This window comes from Sceloporus undulatus, chromosome 1 (genome assembly GCF_019175285.1).
Source record: "Sceloporus undulatus isolate JIND9_A2432 ecotype Alabama chromosome 1, SceUnd_v1.1, whole genome shotgun sequence".
NCBI classification, from domain to species: Eukaryota; Metazoa; Chordata; class Lepidosauria; order Squamata; family Phrynosomatidae; genus Sceloporus; species Sceloporus undulatus.
Window position 1 is genome coordinate 355684575 of NC_056522.1, and position 23027 is coordinate 355707601.

The window sequence follows — 23027 nt, forward strand, 5'->3', positions numbered from 1 at the left end:
AGGAACTTCCTGACAGTGTTCAACAGTGGAATGCACTGCCTCTATATGTGGTGGGGTCTCTTTCTTTGGAGGCTTTTAAACAAAGGCTGGATGCTCATCTGTCAGGAGTACTTTGATTGTGTATTTCTGCATGGCAGGGAGTTGAACTGGACGGCCCTTGGGGTCTCTTCCAGTGCTTTGATTCTATGATTCTAACTATGGTCCTTGAGGGACAAAGGCAGGAAGGAGGATGTTACCTAAGGCCAGGATTGGTGAATGACCATATGAATGGCGGAGGGAGTTTTGGAATGTGGTGTGTGGAGACTGGGAACCATCAGCCATTAGTTCCTGGCAACACATTCAGCAGAAACTCAGTTCATCTGGTCAAAGTCTTCCCCGCTATGGGGAGATGAAGTTTCTGTTTAAATAATAATAATACTTTCTAAAGCTGTACTCATGAATCTAAATTTTTATTTAGGTGCAATCTGCAAAAAACTATAGAAAGGGTACAAAATCCCATAAGCACCTCTGTCTACCAGGCAATAACAATATAATAGTAAGTGGAATATCTTTTATGATGATCCACATAAGCTGTAGTGAACAAGAGTTAACAGAGTGTTTATCTCTGCCAGCATTCTCCTGCTAGGAAACGCCACTGAGTCTTTGCAATATGGAAATGTAGCTCTCCTGAGACACACCCCACATACCCATTATAATGATGAGCTTGGGACCTTTGGGGTTTTGTCCAGCTCCTGAGGTTTGGAAAGATACCCGGAACAGGTTCCTTGCAACACTGATATTGAATTCTCTTGCCACCCCTGGATAGCTGGAGAGAGTGATTGGGAGAGAAAGAAAGAAGCAAACAAAGAAAGAAAGAAAGAAAGAAAGGTGCTTTCTGCACCGCCAAGAAAGCTTTCAGGACAGCTGAGAATGGATTGTGGGAGCCCTGGTGGCGCAGTGGTTAAATGTCTGTACTGCAGCCACTCACTAAAAAGGGCTCAAGCTTGACTCAGGCTTGCATCCTTCTGAGGTTGCTAAAATGAGTACCCAGGTTGTTGGGGGCAATTAGCTTACAGTTTTAAACTGCTTAGACACTGTTAGTTCAGTATGAAGCAGTATATAAATGAAGCTGTTTGAAATGAATGTGCAGAAAAGGGCAGTAGAGAGAAAGTAGAGAGCCAGTGTGTCATAGTGGTTTGAATGTTAGACTGCAATGCTGAAGATCAGGGTCTGATTCCCCGCTCATCCATGAAACCCACTGGGTGACCATGGGCAAATCACATGCTCTCAGCCTCAGGGGAAGGCAATGCCAAATCGTCTCTGAACAAACCATACCAAGAAATCCCATGATAAGTTTGCCTTAGGGTCACCATAAGTCAGAAACAACTTGAAGGCACACAGCAACAGAGGGAAGGCAGGAGCTCTCCTTCTTTCTCCAGTTCCACTTCTCTTCAGTGCTGTTCCCAGTGTGGCAGAGAAAGCATCCATGTGGCTCCCCAGAGTTAGTTGCTCAGCAACCAGAATCAATTAATATACTCTGCAGAAAGAGCAAGGGAAACCCCAAACAGTGAGATGGTAGGGCAACTTAGCGATGCCACATACCCTGGCAACTCCTTCCCCTGCCTGCCTTCATCTCTCCATCCCTTCTTCTGGACCACAGAAAGTTCTTGAGGGCATTTCCTTTTTGTATTCATACCCTCCCACCCACACACACACACAAAAGGATTTTGTCAAATAACTGTGTTGCCTTTCTCATCTCAACTGCTTTCCCAAGCAGAGAAAGGAATTTCTCCTCTAGATTAGGAAAGGAAACCAGATGGAGTTTCTTGCTTCCGCTTTGCCCCCATCTTCTGTCAAGATGTAAAAATCAAGCTGTACTTACAAAACAGATATTGAATAGAAATTGTGAAAGTTTCTTCAATGCAAAACAATTTTCTCTTTGCATATAAAATTGGTATTTTTAAAATTGCAAGAGTATGGGACAGATCTTCCCTTTTTTTAGATGGTCATTTCAGAGCTTTCCTAAGCCATTTCTTTTCTCTTTTTCTCCCTCTTGCTACCTCTCTCTTCTCCCCTTTCCCTTTGGAGTCTTTCCGATGACAGCACAGATCTGGGGATGAAGAACTTCTCCGAGCTGATCAGAAATGGCATTACGGAGCTGAAACTTAAGTGGAGGAAGGCCCCCCTCCCAATGAAGAAAGTACAATGCACTTTCAGGCTCTGATTCCTGGTGAAAAATTCAAGCCGAGAGAAAACTTAACCACTTGGCAGGGAAGGATGAGTTGGACAATTTTCTTCATGCATTCCAAAGGGAACCTGGATGATGCCACGCTGAGCTTAATCTCTGCAGCATGCTTAGTGATTTTCTCCTCCTGATGCACTGCATGGTAAGACTGTTTCTCTCCTTGCACAGAATGCTCTTGGTAATACACTGTGGTTTTTTCCCCCCTTTTCAAATACAAAAGCATGTGAAACAATTATCTTCATTCATTTTCCCTTTTAGTTCAATCTTCACAATCTTTGCCAATAATCACTTAAATGTTTCTTATACTAATTTTTTAATTTAAAAATAGTGGGGTTTGCTTTTTAGTCAGTTTTGAAAAGTGATTTATAATTAGGGATTCAGTCCTTGCTTACTTGTGTGTGGGTCAAGTCCCAATGATTTCAACCAGACTTCTGAGTGAATATGCATAGGATTACCCCGACAAGAGGCTTGTTCCAATCTAATGTCAGGCTTATGTGGATTCTGAAAAGTGTTTTCTTTCCTTTTCCTTTTTAAAAAAATACTTTTCTATTCTTGCACGGGCAAGATAGATAGATAATACTCTTCTCCAGCTTTTTGTTGCAGACTTGAATTCCACTGACACTGAGTATATAAAGAAAGTTTGGGAAGGAAACACTTCATAAGAATGAGGCAGATTTTTTTTCTACAGTCATTATCTCTACAATTATCTTCAGATCTAAATGTGTCTATGATTCCATGGCCAAAGAATTTTTTGAGCCATCAGTTACACAGATTCACATTTGCAGCAGTTTCCACAACTGCGGCAGTACTTTGTGGTATCTCCCCTGTGGTGGAAATCACTGCAAAGTGCATTGTGAACTTTGTTTAAGTGCAGTACTCTTCCCCACAGGATCATAGGCTTAAATATGGGTGCATGCAGAGAAAAAGGAAAGAGAACAAAACTATGAACCATCCTTAAAATAATTTTTTAAAAGCAACATTGTAGTAGCAACTAGACACAGCAGCCTGTTCCAAAGACAGGTCTTGTCTTTTTATAAGATTTGAGATACACTGGGATTTTCTCTCCTATGCACTAAATACTAAGCAAATTTACCAAGAAATAAACCCTACTCAAAACAAGTATACATGGTTTAGACTTATCTGTATGTTTCCTTTGGATAAAGAACTGTATCGTACACCATGAGAGATACCTGCACAAGAAACCATTATACTATTAGATGTTTTTTTTAATATCAAAAGATCTTTTGAATGGTTGGATGGTTAAGACAAAAGCAGAGTTGGAATATTACATGAAATGTGAGTTACAGTAGTGTAGTAATACATTTTGAAGTGAGGGCCTTCATTGTGACAATTTCTTTAGCATGCTGGTCTTTTGTACAGTTAATGGGTCTTGGTTATTCAAATGTAAGACACCCTGAAATACTTTGTATTACAGTAGGAATAGTTTAGAACAACCCATCGTTGTTGGGGGGAAATCATTTCCCTTCCAGCCACTGTAGGGACTGTACCCTACAGAGAAAACAGAGGAATCTGGATTTGGAGAGGGATGGCACATGATGTCATAAACCATGCTAATAAAAGAGTCTGTGGGTTTTAATACTGTGAGCCCTGGCTCCGCTACCTCTGTCTTGACTGTCCATAGCATAAGAAATGCTCATTTCATATTTGTATATCATTTCACTGTCTTCCCGAACACAAATAGTTTGACAGGTATTTCTTTCTAAGTGCATACTGACAATAGTTCAAAGAATGCAAAGTGATGTTACATTTTGATGTTATACTCAGAGAGCTCATGGTACAAGCACAAGGGAGAAAGACGAAACTAAAAACTCTTGTCCTGAAAATCATTGCATGAGTAATATGATCAGAATAAAGGTGTGAGTTTTTTGTAAAGACTAAGGGAGTATGTGGATTGAGTGGCAGCTAAAGAAACCTGAATCTGGAACTGTTCAAAAGAAACAAGTGAATTAGTGAACCAAATGACATGGGGCAGTCCCAGACTGGAACAAAGAGCTGAAAGTTGTAGAACACGCTGGTAGAAAAGATGAACCAGAGAAGTATAACAAGAAATGCAGAGGGAGTCTGGAGCAAAGGGTTAAAAGCAGGTGATAAGGACAAGTCGAACAAAATAGACTTGGTGAGATGTAACTCAAAAGGTAGAGTGTGTGCTTTGCATGCAGAAGGTCCCAGATTCAATACCCAGCAACTCTAGTTCGAAGCAGAAAGGTGTTGGTGGTGGAAAAAAAATCTTCCAGAGACCCTGAGGAGTTGCCAGCGTAGAGAAAACTGGAGCAGATGTACAAATAATCTGGCCAGGTATAAGGCAGCCTCATTGAAGCAGAGGCAAAAGCTTGAAGAAGTAAAATAAACACAGAGAACAACTAAACTGAAAATCCAAGGAGGCATGGCAAAATATGTAACTGGGGCAAGGGGAATACAGCGTACACATACATCTACAGCCTTGGATTACTCATTGTTGATGATTCACCACTAAATTGACTCCACCAGAAAACAGTGTCTTTGGGGTGATAGCAAAGTTCAGTCACTAGAGCTTCATCTGAGATGACACATTCACACATTCAGATCACCCTTTTTCTGATCTATGACAGTTTTGCATACACTTCTTTGTAGGTCTATTCCATTCTGTTTCTGCACCAACTGATTTTTTTTTTGTATAAAAAAATTAAGCATATACTCACTCACACACAGAGGAAAATCTATATTTAAATACTTAGTTTAACATGCTCCTTTAAAATAATTTTATCCTAAAATGAGCAGTTTTGTAGGCATTTTGGTGGCTTTATGAGGCAAGAACCATACTGCCAAATTCAAATAACTGTGTAAGCTGAAGGATAAATGTGTTCCAATCTATGCATTCATTTGGGAAGTGAATATCAAATTGGTGAGCTTAACACATGCAGTCTAAATTAACTCCTTGAGCATTGCTATATGCAAGTCACCACGTAAGGTTGGCATTATCAAGAGATCAATATACTGTACATGTGTGAACCATCCCTTTGCCCTGAACTGAGGCAGGAGATTCCTAATATAATTGCCAATCCCTGAAAAGAATAATCATTTGCAATAACAGATGAGGCTGTTTTTAGTTATTGGCAAAGGAGTCAAGCAAGAATGCATTCAATCTCCCTACCTATTCAACTTGTATGCAGAAAATATCATATGAAGAGCAGGCCTAGACTCAGAGGGAGGAGGAGTGGAGATAGGAGGAAGGCACATGAGCAATCTAAAATATGTGGATGACACCATTCTACTAGCAGAAAACTTCAAACTTGAAACAACAACTAAGAAAGTTCAAGGACGGAAATGCAAAACGAGACTTACTGTTAACATAAAGAAAACAAAAATAATAACCACGGAGGATCTACATAAATTCAACCTAAACAATATAGAAATCAAAATAGTTAAACATTTCCTGTACCTTGGATCAAACATTGGTCAGAATGGAGACTGCAGTCAAGAAATAAGAAGAAGACTAGGAATGGGAAGGGCAGTCATGAAAGAACTAGACAAGATTCTAAAGAATAAAGATATACAGTACAACTGAGAGCTAAAGTTAGAATTGTCCAAGCCATTATATTTCCAGTCTGCATGTATGGATCTGAGAGCTGGACAGTGAAGAAAGCTGATAGGAAGAAAATTAATTCATTTGATATGTAGTGTTGGGGAAGAATGCTGAGGATTCTATGAACAGCCCAAAAGACAAACAAATGGGTCCATGAACAGATTAAGCCTGAATTCTCCCTGGAGGCCAAGATGATGAAACTGAGGCTGTTATAATTTGGCCACATCATGAGAAGGTACGACTCTTTAGAAAACACAATAATGGTGCGGTACACACCAGCCTTTTGCACTGTACTGGTGCCAATTCTAGGGTTAGGGACTGCGCGGCAACTGCACGGTCCCTAACCCTACCATGGTGCGGTGGCATAACAATGGCGGTGCCCTGTGTACACGTGCACCATCATTGTTACATAAGTGCCATGTGGCATCTGCACATTGCTGCGCGGTGCTTACATCGCGAGTGTGTCATTGGGGCACTCACAACATCATTGCGGTGCTGGAAAAAACTTGGTGTTTCCAGGTTCTTTTTCCTCCACAGTGATGGCATGCCGTTTGGGGGCATGCTGTCTCAGAGGAGGAAACTAGGCCACCGGTGGGCCGCCGTTTCTTGGCGGTCTGTCCTGGGCCATTGCTAGGGATGGTAAAAGGCAGTAGGAAGAGAGAAAGACAGCACACCAGATTGATAGACTGAAATGAGGGAGCTCATGGTCCTGAATTTAAAGGACCTAAGCAAAGCAGTGGAGGATAGGGGGTCTTGGAGATGTGTCATGCACAGGGTCACAAAGGGCTGACTCAAGGGCAGTTAACAACAAATAGAGGAAGTAATTTGGACCAGATGTTACTTTCATCCTATTGCAGAAGGCAGAAAAGGTGCATCTATGACTCATTTGTCTACATAAGACTTGTTAATAGCAGGAAAAGGTGTCATCTACTTTATTTAGTCTCTTTGTCATTTTGATAATCCTTTCATCCAAAAGCTGGGGAAAAGTGATTTGGGGGAGGGGGACTATATCTACCACAATCCTGCAACCACTGGCCTGACTTGAAGCTACACTAGCTGGAAGATTCTGTTGCTCATAATCTAACAAAGTGGGTTGGCTGACCCAATCAAAGAAGAGATCAGTCTTTTAAAAGTAAATAGGTGGGCAGTTTGATTATTCCATCGTTCCTTCAAAATTTGCTATCATTGCTGTTAACTGTTATCAGGTCACTCTTGGTTTATGGTGACTTTATGAATGAGACACCATTATCAACAGTCCTGGTCAGATCTTGCAGACTCAGGGTCTGCAAGCGCGTTGAGGACTAAAAAGGCCAATCCGAGATAAACAAGTCCGATTGCAGAAAGCACAGCAGAAAGTCTCCTTGGGTGATGTTTCCGGGTTGTGGTTCTTTCTGCGTTGTCGTTTCTCTTCAAGACTTGTTCAGCGTGAGCTTTCAAAAAAGGCTGCAGCATCATGGATAGTGCGTCTCCATGCCTCCCGATGCGAGGCCAGGGTGGACCATTGTTAGTGATCAATTGGGCTGAGCCTGAGATGTTGTTTCAGGGAGTCCTTGTATCTCTTCTTTGGAGTGCCCCTCTTACGCTGACCCATAATTATAATTTAATATACTGTAATTATATTAAAATATGATATAATATACCGTAACATATCATTCCACATCCCTACCCCTTCACCTTAACATATATTTATGTTACAAACCTTTGCATCTATTTGATATCTTCATACAAACCACACACACACACACACACACACACACACACACACACAGAACATTCATTACCTCCACCTTTACAACACCCAATGTCATTTAGCAAATAATGTTCCCCTTCGTTTTATCTTCATTGTTGCTACATGTTCATATAAACCATCTCTGTTAGTATAATTAACAAAATATCCCACTTATGTATACCCCAGTATATATCGATACACTTACCTAAAATCATAGATTCATAGAATCATAAAGTTGGAAGAGGCCGCACACTTTTTGCAGCTAGGAAATGTGCCTGCAGCTTGGAGGAAATTTTGGCACAGTGCTAATGGGGATCAAAGATTCTGTAGAAGTCAAAGCAATTTCTCCCCACTCTTTGGACAAGTATTTAAATACTTTTATCCAATCTTCTTTGTAATTATCCATGGATTTATTTTGTAAGGATCATGTTAATTTGTCCATTTCAACTATATCCAATAATTTAACCAGCTAGTCTTCTACTGATGGTGTTTTTTTTCTAGTTTCCACTCTTTTGCTACAACAATTCTAGTGGCAGAGATCATATAAAATAGTATTGTACCATATTTTTAATTAATTTTTTCTAATTTGTTGTCTAACATATTCAGTAAAGAAAAATATTTTGGTTTAAACTATATTTTTTCTTGTAGTATCTGGTTCATTATACAATGAACTTGGATCAAGAATTTTATTACCTTTTAATATATCCACTACATGTGGTAAATTGTACCTATTTCTTTTACACATTTCCAACATTTATTTGATTGGTTGCCATACATTTTACATAATTTTTTAGGCATTAGATACCATCTGAAATAGATGTTATAGAAGTCTTCTTTCAAATCCTGACACATGGTATATCTGAGTCTCCCCCCCCCCCACCCCAAGATGTCTTCCATTGTATTAGATCAATTGTATGACCCAGATTTTGAGCCCACCTTGTCATGACAAAATTACTAACAATTTTTTAGAATGTAGAATTTGGACACAGACTGTAAGGAGAGCAATGGCTGTTAAGTTACAATTCATAAACTGTTTTAAACTCCTGAGTTGAAATAGAGTTTAGGAAGTGACTTTTGAAAACTATTTTGATATGGAACTTACTATTAAGCGAAAAGTAATTACTTTTTCAAGAAAAAATAGTTACTCTTACAGGATACATTCTTCTTTTGTGCTATGTTAGGAAAAAATCTATTTTTTTAAAAAAACAGCCAAAAATGTGAAAAACTCCCCTCAAAATGTTGCTCAAAACATCTCCACAAAAAGAAAAAAATGAATAAACATTTCTAAGTGCACACTAGCGTTGCCACATGTCCTGCTTTTCCTGAACATGTCCTCTTTTTAAGAGTCAAAGAATAGAAAATAGTCATATTCCCTGGCGCAATCCCAAGAAACTGCATTCTGAGTTACTGTTTTTCTACTTTATTTTCACTCCTAGATTCTGAGGGGGTTTCAGTTTGGCATGCAGAAATAGAAAACTGGTTTTAAATGTTTTCTGACTCATTTGCCATTACTTTTACTAATAGAACAAGGAAGAACACCTCCCCCACTTTGAAGGCAGTATTTTCTTTGGAGCTATCTGCCAGGGGGCCACAAGTTGTAGGTGGACCTAAGCCAGGGCAGTCTCTCTCTCTCTCTCTCTCTCTCTCTCTCTCTCTCTCACACACACACACACACACACACACACTATCCGACATGATGCCAGGAAAGGAACAAAGGTTGAACTGAATGCAGCAGAGGTCTTCTTAAAGGAAGCCATGTGATACTATATCAAGGGGGACATGCAGCTACTGGGTGGCAAGCTGCCCACTACTGCAGTAGTAGAACGAATCCTCTTACAAGTTAGATTCTGATAAGATTCAGTGTGCTCTCAGAAATACTTGAACAGGGGCCACCAGGGTGGCTGGGGGCATCCATGCCAATGGGTGGTGGTGGTTATATGTTCTGAGTTTTATTCTAGACTTTTAAGGTATTACTCCACTGATATAGAAGCCTCCATCTGCCCCTGAAGCCAAATGGGAAGGATAGAATTGATTGTTGGCTGCATCTCCGAACATCAACAATAACACAGAATTCTATGGGGTGCATGCCGCGCCCCCAATCTGGCCTTTGCAAAAAGTGGCTACTTTTTGCGTCCTGCAAAGGACACAATTACCACAGCGCTGCAGCTTTACTGCACTCTGGACGCAGCACCAGAGAAGCGACGTGACGCTGCACGCTGTGTGGTGCGGTGCGGTGCGTGGTGTAATGCCACCCTGGGGGTGGAGCTCGGGCATGTGTCATATGGACGCCACACCCCAACTCCACCCTCAGGGTGCCCTTTTGCAGCAGTGTGCACAGTCCCTATGTTTCCTGTAGCATGCATTTAGGACAGGAGCTCCTTCCCAGATGAAAAGAGGAGCAATAGTAGACCTTCATCTCTGGATAGATGTTCTTGAGAGTTCCGCGTGGAAAACTGATTGGTTATTTTTGCCATACACCTTGAAGTACATTGGCTGCTAGTGGCTTCCATGTCAGTAGTGATGTAGTGAATCTACTCAGGGTTTTAATCCAGATATTCAGCTCTTCAACATGCTAAATCCCATCTTTGAAACAGATTCAGTACTTTAGAACAATTCAGACTAGAACCTGGAGGAGATTGATTGTTTCACTGATATCTGAGCCACCTTCTGCCACTCTTTTAATCTTCTTTAGGGTGGCTGAGTAAAGAAAGACAATAGCCTCTTGATGTTGGAAGAAAGGAGATTATCAAAGTCCTTCTCAAAGTATAGGTTCACATAAATTTACTGTAAAAGGAATATCAGCATCAAAAAAGAGAGACAGAGTTGACATGGAAGTCACAGCAGAGCAGCCAGCCAGAAAGGACTCCAGATTGGTTGCCTCAAGATGCCTCTTATATAGCAAGAGTGGTGAACCTATAACTCATGAACTGAATAGTTTTTGGATGTTCCCTATCTGTCTTCTAGCTTATTTTGCTGTTATCTCTGATTGGTCACTGGAAATAACAAGGCTGTTTAAAACCTGCAAAGGTGGTGCACGGACGTTCACTTTGCTTTGCAACTTGGGAAGCTGTCATATTGAACTGAGTTGTAGTTTGCATGCTGAAAGCTTTTGCACTACATCTTATATCTTATCAGACATGCATAGAATTGAGCATTGCTTTGTAGAACAGGTGTCCAAACTGATAAGAATTATTATAACTTAGGGCAGAAAAATAAAATGCACAGATATAGGATTGGGGACACCTGGCTGAATGAAACTACGTGTGAAAGGGATCTAGGAGCCCAAGCAGACCACAAGTTGAACATGAGTGAACAGTGTGATGCGGCAGCTAAAAAGGCCAATGCAATTTTAGGCTGCATCAATAAAAGTATAGTGTCTAGATCAAGAGAAGTAATAGTGCCACTCTATTCTGCTTTGGTCAGGCCCCACCTGGAATATTGTGTCCAGTTCTGGGCGCCACAATTCAGAAAGGACATTGAAAAACTGGAGCATGTCCAAAGGAGGGCGACAAAAATGGTGAAGGGTCTGGAAACCATGCCCTATGAGGAACGACTTAGGGAGCTGGGGATGTTTAGCCTGGAGAAAAGAAGGTTAAGAGGTGATATGATAGCCCTGTTTAAATATTTGAAGGGATGTCATATTGAGGAGGGAACAAGCTTGTTTTCTTCTGCTCCAGAGAACAGAACCCGGAACAATGGATGCAAGCTACAGGAAAAGAGATTCCACCTCAACATTAGGAGGAACTTCCTGACAGTAAGGGCTGTTTGACAGTGGAATGCACTCCCTCGGAGGGTGATAGAGTCTCCTTCCTTGGAGGTCTTTAAACAGAGGCTTGATGGCCATCTGTCAGGGATGCTTTGATTTGGATTTCCTGCATGGCAGGGGGTTGGACTGGATGGCCCTAGTGGTCTCTTCCAACTCTACGATTCTGCGATTCTATGATTCTATTGCTGTTTCTGCCTACTTTTCTTTGCCCCCCACTCCAGGGCCTTAGCCCTATCCTATAACTGTCCCTATTAATTCTCTACCATTCTACTTTTTAAGCTATTTTTAAAATGTCTCAGTTTCATGTTTCTTTTCCTATTTTTTTGCTTTGTCTTCAGCTTCCTTCAATTACTGTAAATTGAATTCAAAGTATAAAAGTAGTTTTACTCAAAACTCAGGAGGAAGGAAAGGAGCATCAGAATCTTGCAATTTCCACTAAGCTCAGCAAAAGCAAACTGTAACAGCCATTTCTGGCTTGTGTGCTCTTCTTCATTTATAACTTTTGCCATATTGACCACATATTATGGTTTGGCCACGTGTGGACTGGTTTTCATCTGTGAAATGTTTAAGGATATGTTAGCTCACTTGCTTCACTCCTGGAGCAAGTCTCCTTAGGCCCTTTCCAAGTTGGAATGCAGATGTCAAAATAAATAAATTAATTAAAACCTGCTTCCTCACTTTTATTCCACTGTGGGGAAAATTCTCTTATGTATTGCCACCAAAATCAAAAAGTGTATTGCCACTTCCCATATGACCAGGCAGTTATGTCTGTGAAAATGCAAATAAGAGATTTTATTCTCTTTCTAGGAGAGGCCCATCAGATCCCTGGCTTTTGGAACCTTTTTATATTGTTTATTGACTCTCAGGGAAAAGGTTATTCTCATTTCAGCAAGCTTTGGTTTAGTGTTTTCCTTGGACAGACCAGTGGAATTACAAAGGTCAATAGAACAGTAGCCAAAATACAGTGTTTTTAGTGAAAAAATATTTTGTGCAGCAAAACAAATGTTGATGCAAAGTAGTGGAAATAGCATTTACATTTCTATACTGTTTAACAGTGAACTCAGCACTTTCTAAGCAATTTACAGTCTGTAAACCAATTGGCCCCAATAAGCTGGGTATTCATTTTACCAACCTACGAAAGGATGGAAGACTGAGTCAACCTTGGAGCCCTGGGACCAAACTCACATCCTTGTGACTGCAATACTAGCATTTAACCACTGCGCCACCAGGGCTCCTTAATACAACATTTTAACACAAAACTCGTTTTTGTCCAAACCACCACCCCCCACACACACAGACCTTGATGGTTTTGTACACAAAATTTCATTTTAAAAATCTTAAAACAAAAAAAATGTCTTCATAGGGTTTGACTTTTTTTCAGTAGCTTGCTTTCACATGTCAAGACACTCTTTGTCATCAAGGATGAGATAATTTGAGAATATTCCTTAGATCACTAATCTCCCTCACAAGCATGGTTTCAAATTCAATTCCCAGCTTTAGCAACTAAAGAATTTCCAGTACAGAAAAACATGTATGTGTGCGTGTGTGTGTCTTCACACACCTGATGACTTATGGTGACTCCATGAATTTCATAGGGTTTACTTAGACAAGGAATGTTCAGAGGTGGTTTTGCCAGTTCTTCTCTCTGAAATATAGCCTACAGCACCTGGTATTCATTGGTGGTCTCCACACAAGTACTAACCAGGGCTGACCATGCTTAGCTTCTAAGATGGGATATGGTGCCTTTAGGGTGGTTAGGCCTAGGAAGTCTTGAGTCACTCTGGAGAACCAGTCTGAACAGACAATACTGTGTATATACTTTCTGTAACTGTTTTTGGCTGAAAAACAGGTTTAATATATCATAAAACAATCATGAAAATATGTTCATGAACAAACAAGACCAAAGGGATCCATATAAATGTGAAATAGGGGAATCTATTTGTTCATCAACATTAGTTTGATAGATCACCATCTAATATGGTTCCCAAGAAAGAAATTCTATTGACCTTCAACCGCTCTACACCAAAGTGTTGTCTTTCTCTTTCAGTAGTCATATTTACTTATTCAAGGGAATTATGTATAATATTCCATTTTTGATTTAAAAGCCCTCAAGGCAGCTTACAAAAACAAATTTACATTTCTCAAACGTCAATCAAAAAGTAATTGTCACTAATAACCAACATAGAAGAGCAGGAACTGAAAACATGATGAAGTGCTAAATTTTGTGTCAGTCCTACCTAGAGGACTCTCACTTACATGAATGAGACTTGATGGTCACAGCTAATTTATGTCTTACTGATTTATATGGGTCTACTCTAGGTAGAACAAACATTAGATTTAGCCAAAAGGTTGTTAAAATATTATAAATTAGCATTCCCAGAGGAAATAGTTTAATGAGAGGAAATGCCATGAAATGGCATTAAAAACGAGACAAACTTTGCTTGCTAATGTAGAGAGAGAGGGACCAAAGTTTTCATGCTGTATCAGAAGTAGCTTTTCTGTCTGACCTTCAGAGGACATGAAAGGGCAAGTGACCTTGTGAAGATTCATCTGGGGTCTGGAAACACGAACATTGCTCCCAGAATCCCCTAGATGGCATAGCATAGTAGTACAATAAAGTACTCTGGATTCATCTATTGCAAAGCATCACCCTTCCTCTCTCTTTCTTGTAACTTTTCATATGGATCAGCCTTAACATAGAAACAAACTTTGACTTATGGCACCCATTTGAGTGAAAAGTGAGGGGAGGTTAACATGTGACTGTAAACAACTCATGTGAGTAAAGGTTTTGTCAAATCGGGTTCTTTCATTGTCATGGCAGTGGAGTCATTAAGCTTGGGGCATAATTCCTCTATCTCTCTTTTAAACAAAGTCACTTTAATAACATTATTTTTGCTCATGTAATTCTTCTTTACTGTGTAATTACAACAAGGAAACTAGGTCAATAATAGATATTTTGGTATTTAAGCTTTCTAAATGCATTATTTACTAAGGAAATGAAGAGCTTACCATTAACACAGGTCCAGAGGCATAGGTAAATAAATTCAAATAAACCTTATACTTTAATTATTCCTTTTTCTTCTTTTTAATTTGCCAATGCCAAGGATGATCTAGGTTTTGCTGTTTTCCAAAGCCTCACATCACCAAGAGGAGTAAGCGATTATGTTACTAAATTACTAAATTTTGGGGACAGTTAAATTTTGTTGGTTGCTTTTTGTAGAAAGGATAAGAATTTCATTTAGTTTATTTTTTTATAAGAACCTTTGTGGATCTCACAATTTCTCCAAAACAAATAAGATGTAAAAAATTATACTTTAAAAATTTAAAGGTGGGGAAAAGAAAACCTGGTCCTTGTTGTTAGTGCCAGTTGCAGCAGAAAAATTGAAACAATGAAATGTACTTACTTGTTAACTTATCTTGCAACAATTGATTCAATGCGTCTATTCTAGGACCATACCCTTTTGTGAGTTGTGACAAGGTAGCACTAAGGGAGGCCACACGTGCTGCTCACAAAGCCCACCCAGATGCCCCCCTGCACTAGATGATACTAGGGGATGCCGCTGCTTCCTAGTAGGCTCAGGCCAAAGGAAACGGCAGTGACCTCTTCCAGTTTGCTTATTTTTCCTTATTAATAACTTTAACAGACTGTACTGTATAGAAGCCCTGGTGGTTAAATGCCTGTACTGCAGCCATTCACTCAAAACCACAAAGTTGCGAGTTCAAGACCAGCAAAAGGGCTCAAGCTTGACTCAGGCTTGCATCCTTCTGAGGTCGCTAAAATGAATACTCAGATTGTTGGGGGCAAATTAGCTTACAGTTGTAAACCGCTTAGACACTGTTAGTTCAGTATGAAGCAGTATATAAATGAAGCTTGTTACTCTGATATTAGTTGGACACATATATCCCAAATTGGTATTAATCCCAATTAATAACTTTAATTAATAAGAGGCCAAACTCTGATATTGGTTGAATACACATATCCTAATTTGCTTATATGAAATGTTACCGGGTCTGTAGGACTAACCAATAAGATTCAGGGACTTCACTAATTATTTCTGTCTTTGTATCTGTGTGTATATAACCATGATTGTAGTGCTGAATGAAGGTTTCTACTATTAAAAGAATAGACACACACCTTATCTAGGAAGCTCCAATATGATTCTCTCCATTCTGAATATACCCAAACTTATTGAATTTGATCATCAGATTAGGGAACATTTCTTTCAGACAGATTTTTCAGGACATTTTGGACGTGGAAGAAGGTGACACTGAAGGAATAATCCATTACTAGATTCTCCCACGTCCCTGTCCCCCCCTCCCCCATGAAGTCTGCTTTGGAGATGATGGAGAGGGACATTAAGCTCTTTCTAAGAGAGAAAAAATTGCACCTTTCACAATGGGTGGTATTCTATTAACCCACCGATTGAATGGTTTCTGCTGCTGTGACGTGTGTGTGTGTGTGTGTGTGTGAACCCTTTATCCATCTTTAGCTTTGAAATGCTGAACTCTGAGCTAGATGGCTGAGGAACTCTCAGGAGTGAGCTACAAGATTACAGGGGATAATGAGCACTGTAGCCAAGAACTGGAGGTGTTAGGAAGCAGAAAGCTAGCAGCTTGTGGAATGGGTGTTGGACTTATCCTTGGGGAAGAGGACAAACCTAGAAGAAGTCTCAAACAGTGGTAGAAGGAACAACTTGTCATCCCTCAGGAGGTATAGTCTTGCCCTGTTGGTGCATGTTGGTGCTGGTTCTTTTCTCCAGATGGAGAAAAGAACCAGCACCAACATGCACCAACAGGGCCCCAAACAACATAAAGCTTGTTGATCTGGCTAAGTGCATTGGGAGGCTAGCTCTGAAGGACTGTGACAACTTTAACCTTAGGTGGGAGTGCTGGAGGAGTGTATTGTTTAGCAATGGAACAAATAAAGCTGCTTTGATCTTTTGGTCTAGGACCTCACTAAGAGTTGATGGAGTTGAAGGCCTATGATGTACAGATCCCAGTGGAGGGAATAACAGGAGTCACAGGGTGGCAATATTTCTGGGTGGGGTTCGTCTAGTGTGATAAGGTCCTAGGATAGGACAGTGAGTTCTGGCATATTACAGTGATGGAGGGGGCAAGACTGTCATGTCCTTTTTGCACAACTATATATGAACAGGTACACTCTTTTTTGGTCACTTTTCTTTCAAGAAAGCATATGTGTTTCTTGCACCATCCATTTTATTCCCAGCTCAGCTAGGTCAGGATGAGGGATTTTCAATGAGCCAAAGCCCCTTGGCTAGCTTCATATTTTTAAAATATATTTCTATTAGTTTTCACAAAAGCATAAAAGACAAAGGACAAAGGCATTTCCCAAAAGCATAGCTACATGCTACATTCTTCTTTTTCTTGCATGTATCTCAGAAATGGTATCCAGATTTCTACAACTTTATCTATTGACTTGCCTCTTAGTAACATAATTTGTCCATCTCAGTGAACTTGAATGTCGTCATAATCCAATCTTCCATTTTTTCCTAGTTTGTGTATATAATAATCTAGTCATCGTAATTAAATATTGTAGTAACTTTTCATATGGTCTCAATAAACTATCTTGATCTTGTTCTGTTAGTTCAAAGATGAAAAGTTCTGGTCTTAAACATAATGTTATCATAAGCATCTTTTCAATCCCACAATATATCTCTTTCCAATGTCTTTTTTCCTATTTGCACATCCACCACATATGGGTCTACTTTCTTGTAACATTTCCAGCATGTAGTTTTGACACTCTTATTCATTTTTGTTAATTTCTTTTGTTAATTTTGTTAATGTGCCATCTACACATAATTTTCTAAAAGTTTTCCTTTACCCAAAAGCCTATTTTCCAAGTCTGTTTTGTATTCTTCAAACATTTGTCTATATAGGTACAGTGCACATTTATTGCTTCTACCATCAGTTCTTCACTGATTTTAAATCTATATTGATCGTTTTCATAAATCAAGAAGTTTTTTTATATACTAGACACTGTTTATTACATTTGTCTGTCTTAAACAGAGCTTTGTCCACAGATACCCATAATGGCATCTTAGGACACAACCTGGGTCTATATTTATTCCAGATTCTTAGGCCAGATCTTCTAATGTAAAGATTGTTCAAATCTGTACATATTTTGATTTCCCCATAACAGAAGTGGCGGTGCTATTCAAACCTTTACAAGTTTGTGACTTTCTAAATTTAAATGTCTGTCATTATCCAGTATCAGCCAACCCTTCAACCAGACTAAGGAAGAAGCTGAAAAGTAAGTTTTCAAATCCAACAGTCCAATCCTCCTCTCTTTCAATATCCTGTAAAACCTTGGATCTCACCCTTGGCTTTCCCCCCATATTTTGATACATCTCTCTGACATTCTTTAATTGCTTGTTAGTACAGTCCGTCCTCGCCTTACGCGGGGGATCCGTTCCGGATCCCTCCGCGTAAGGCGAATTCCGCTCATGTGTGGTGGCGGGCGGTGCGGGCGCGCGCAGGGCGCAACGGGTGCGGGCGCCCATTCAATTGAATGGGATGCGCCGCCCCTTCTGCCCCGCGCGCACCCTGCAGCTTGAGCGCGTATGCTCAAGGCCATGTATGGCGCACCCGCGTATGGCGCGGGCGCACTGTATTGGGATATTTTGAAAAGAGAAAGCGTTTTTGGAAAAATGTCAATCTTTATCATTGATATTTGTCTTACGAGAAATAGTTTAAGTTTATTCCATCTTTGTATATCCTGTTTAATTCCATTCTACAGTTTGACATAATTATCTTGAAAAGGCGTTGAGTTCTTTTCTGTCAATTATTTCTAAATATTTCAGTTTCCCCCTCTATATTAAAGCCAGAAACTGGAATCAATTTCATCCTTCCCTCATGAGCTTCATGATTGAATAGAGATCTGACCAGAACTCTGTGTGTGTGTGTGTGTGTGTGTGTTTCTTTGGACTACAGCTCCCAAAATCCATTGGACATACAAAAATCTTTCTGAGGATTTAGGATTTTTCTCTATTGTTCCCCTGCCCTAGTCAGCAAATGCACTAACATTATAAACTTTGCTTCTCACTTTGTTTAAGAAGTTGATCAGTTGTCAAGGGAATGACCCAAGAACTTAGTATGATATGGTACCCTTGCTGAAGCTAAGCCACTCTGTTACCGTGTCTTGCACTCCAGGAGGAGCAGAGTATAATATATGGCAAAACAGGATGTGTGGGGACCAAGTAAGAATCACATAGGGGACTGTGTATGCCCTGTAATGAACACATTTTCCCTCTCATAAAGGGGTTTTCTAAGGACTTTTATCACACCAGCCAGCAGAACCACCACAATCATGCTAGAATGGAAGCATACTGGTTTGGCATCATTTTGTAACACGCTTCCCCCCCCGATAGTGTTTTGGCAATCTATGGTTGTGTGATTTGTTTTCTGCACTGCCAAACACTGCCTACTGGGAATAAAGGGGGAATGAGTGATCATGGCTGCCGACTGCCTCCTGAAGCTGATTTCTGTGTGGATGTACACACAGCAGCCAGCTTTGGGAAGGTGTTGGCAGCTGCGATCACTGCACATTCACATAGCAGCCCCACACTTTTGGAGTGGGGAAGGCAATTGTGACTACCAACCACCTCCTGAAGCTGGCTGCTGTGTGAATGTACACACATCAGTTGGCTTCAGGAAGGTGCTGGCAGCCAGAATCACAGAGGGGGAGGAGAAGTAGAATCATGTCCATTCATTTGCATGTGACTGCCTGAGAAGTGGAACACAGCAGAAGGGACCTATTGTACAATGGCAGTAATGGAATAGCTGCTAGATTGAGAGCCTACTGACAGGTTTTGCCCATCACTGGAAATTACTGTAGCACTTCAATAACAAATGGAATGCAAGACAGCAGCAGGATAAATATGACGTAATGTGATAAGTATTGGCCAAAGAGAATTTTAATCTATCAAAATTCTGCTTTTCTAGCCTTGTGTGAAAAGCTCATCAAAGATTTATTCCTCAGCTATCAGACCTGAAAGTTAAGCCCATGTTTATCTTCCAATGACCAATCACAAAATCAAACATTCCAAATATAAGATATACGGTTAAGGAAAATTCGCATGCTATGACAAACATTTCTTCTGCAATGAGACAGATGTATGCATTTCTACGTTGGAGAAACTTCTGTGCCTTACCACAAAAGTGGTGCTACAAGCATTCATTCATGCAGGCATTTTTATATCCAAAATGTGGAAACAGGAATCCTTCAATTATCTACTCACTATGAAGACTGGAAGGTCTTAGTTATAAAGCTGTACTACTAATTTCTATAATCAGCTCTGTAATGTAGATATATTAATTTTACTTAGCTACATACTGTACAGTATATGAAATTGTCCAGCAAAATGTTTTGCAGTGCACTGCAAAGGAACCCTTCTGTATCATAAAGTGGAAATGTTAGAAAGGGATCTTGGTACTTGGTATTTTGATGTAATTGTTGTCTCTCGCTCTCTTTCTGTGGATAAGGAACAGGGAATTAACACTTGCAGAAGGTAATTGCTGGAAGATGGACTGTTTTTTCTTTAGTACACTGGATTGTTTGTCAAGCACTCTGTTAGACCAGCAAAAGGTCACTTTCTCAAATGATGTGGTCAGAATCCTGGTGGCTGGAAGTTTTTTTTCCTTTTTCTTTGACATCCACTTTCAGTCACTATCACAATGCCTATCCCTAGTGTGTTGAACTCTATTTGAACAGTATACTTAATGCCTATGATTTTCAGTTTCTGCCTAAGAACATAATTATTGACATACTTTTCCCTTCCTTCCTTCCTTCCTCTTTTTGTTTCTTCTTGGTTGAATCAACATTGTTGAACTTCTGAGGGATGCTGGTCTGTTCCCCTCCTTTTAAGAAAGAAAGAAAGGACTAAAACAAAAATCCCAGAAGGTTTTTGCCAGTTGCTGAAGTAAGAATCTTAATAAGAGAGGATCACGCCATCTTTTTTCCACCCCTCTGATGTGGTTTTAAATTGTTACTAGTTGTTTTGATATGATAGTGATATTTTTTAAAAGAAAATATTTTAAATAGACCCTGGATTTAAATTTACTCATGCTTGCAGTTGCTTTGGGTACCAATCCTGAAAGAAGAGGAGAACTTATTCTTGGGAAAACTTATAAATTAGTTCGATAGTTGGTTAATTAATTAGTTAGTTATATCAGACCCAAGGCAGCTCACAATATATGTTAAAAACCAAATGCAGCTTAGAAATAACTAATTCGAAAGGTAAACATATTTAAACAAAAATCATATGAAACACAAAATGTTTTAAGGCAGTTAAAACATAATGATAATGCTAAAAATGCAGCTTGTGCCAATTAAAATACCTTCTTCAACAGTTAAAGATCAGAGGTCTGGTCTCTGATTTTGGTATATGTATATGTATATCAACTAATAACAAAAACAAACTGTTTCAAAGGCCAATCTATACAAACCAACATTAAATATAACAGCGAAGAACTGATTTGATTTAATTCCCCAAAATTTATCTTGCAGTAATTATCTAAATGGCTTAGTCTGTTTGTTGGATTCGTGCTTATATATTTGATTTTGAAAATCTGAAGAGGAAGATGGAGAAGGAACATAAATATTACTCTCTTCTCCTGTATGTGTGGCATATCTATATGTGAGAGTGTGCTTATAAACTTGCATAGTTGGGTATTCATTGTGTGTTTATGCAGATATTTGAGAATATCCATAAATAAATCCTATGTGGTAATGGAAAACTATCCTGCTGAGAAATATCAAAGAAAAGCCATTTATTATGTGGAATTGGTGCAGAATATTAATAGTGTTATTTGTGCACAAACGAGAAAGATATGACATGGGCAGGTAATTGATGTCTTTAATAAGGGCACTGTAACTCTTCTGCTGGAAGTAATCCCTCAAATTTATATAAAGAAGGAAAACTGTTTGGGGTGGTGGTTCCCCCAGATAAATCAGGACATGAAGAAAATTCAGTTGATCACTCTTGTGCTATCAATAAAACATTTTGTCCCCGAAAGGGACAGATTTTATTTAGACACAAGCTTTCCCTTCGTCTTTCTCCCCCCTCCACCCAGTTTTGAAATAATTCTATAGCAATGTGTCTATGAAGATAAATAGCAGCTTGAAGTCTGTACCTGTGTGAATGGTGAATGCTTCTCAGTGTGAAATAGCACCAGATGATTTAAATGTTGAAGAGTGTTGTTTTCTTTCCAGCTTAACTAGATATGAAATTATCAGAAGACAATTTAATTGAATACATTGTTCTTGCCAGATACAACACCTGAAAATACAATCAGGATAAGCAAGGATAGAAATACAAACTAAATATATTTTCACCAGCCTTTATCTGATCTTATTGGTGATTTAAGAAATATAAGTCTAGAGGAAAAGACATTTGCTTCCAAGATGGCTACTGGGTTCCCAGTGGGTGGAGTGTCAGTGAGATGGTCAATCCAGGATTTATGCCACTGCGTTTCTTTTCTCAGATTCTTTCTCACACCAGAAGAGACTCAGGCTGCATCTGCACTGCAAAATAATCCAGTTTGGCACCACTTTTAACTGCCATGGTGCTATGGGATCCTGGGGTTTGTAGTTTGTTGTGATTCCAGAGCTCTCTGACAGAGAAGGATAAATATCCCACAAAATTACAAATCCCAGAATTCTGTTGCATTTAGCCATGACAGTTAAAGTGCTGTCAAACCCGATTATTTCTGCAATACAATGCAGTCTCAGATTTCTATGTTACTTCTAGGCTACAATATAAGAAGGGGATTAGCCATAGGATTGAGCTTTTATCTCTAGAGATACGCTATCGTGATTTGCTTTTTCAGGCCAACCAAAACCCATAAAATACACAAAACACAGCTTTTAAAGATTCACAGGCTTCTTCATCAGGTAGGGATGGTATTATTATTGTTATTACTTTTCCTCCTTTTCCCCAGTTTAAGACTTACAAGACTGAAAACAGTCCATTACTTTCATCCAGTCCATTATAGAGGACAGAACCAGTTCAGGACCCAAATAGCTTACTTGATATGTGCTAGAAAGGAATTATAAATCCACCCACCCCTACCATTATGGCTAAGATGAGATGAGCAAAGGCAACACGGAGGCAATAAAGTTTGGTTTCTCCATTTCAAGTTACAAAGCACTCCCCCCCCCCCCAATATCTCTATATCTCATTAAAAAATCCAGAGGACCTCTGCAGTGGTAAAACTCACTCCACAAGTTGACATTGAGCAACTTACTGGTGGTGCATTCCCATTCTGCTCCCAGAAAGTACTTGTTCCTGAAGAGTCTAATCAGTTTAAGGAGATTATCACAGGAGGCTTTTAAACCACATTTAAAGTTGGAGAATAGAGTCTTTGGCCATACTTATCACACAACGTCATCACTGTATTGTTGCTGCTTTGCCTTCAAATGGTGGGCACAGCATCCCTTTTCACTGATCTGAAAAACCTGTCAATAAGCTCTCAATTGTGCTGCTTTTGAATTACTCCACAGGTATCATAAATTGTTTAATATTATTTCCATTCCTAGCCTATGCCTTGACCAATTGGTAACTAAAGTTAGCGCATGAACTCCACAATCCCACACTAGTGGATTTCATAGGAATTTCCATTGTTTTTGATTTTTTGGAAAAAAAAACTGTCAAGTTGAATGAGGGTGATAAAACATGAAGTACAATTTTTAGCAAATCATTTGCTT

General features: G+C 39.5%; 1 long non-coding RNA gene across 1 annotated transcript in view; it reads left to right on the forward strand.

Moving 5' to 3' along the window:
- The window catches only part of LOC121919283, an 86944-nt gene that overhangs the window by 18059 nt on the left and 45858 nt on the right, over positions 1-23027 (forward strand). The window contains exon 2 of the long non-coding RNA XR_006101429.1: positions 2068-2366. This is a non-coding gene — a long non-coding RNA (uncharacterized LOC121919283). The remainder of the gene's footprint in view (positions 1-2067; positions 2367-23027) is intronic.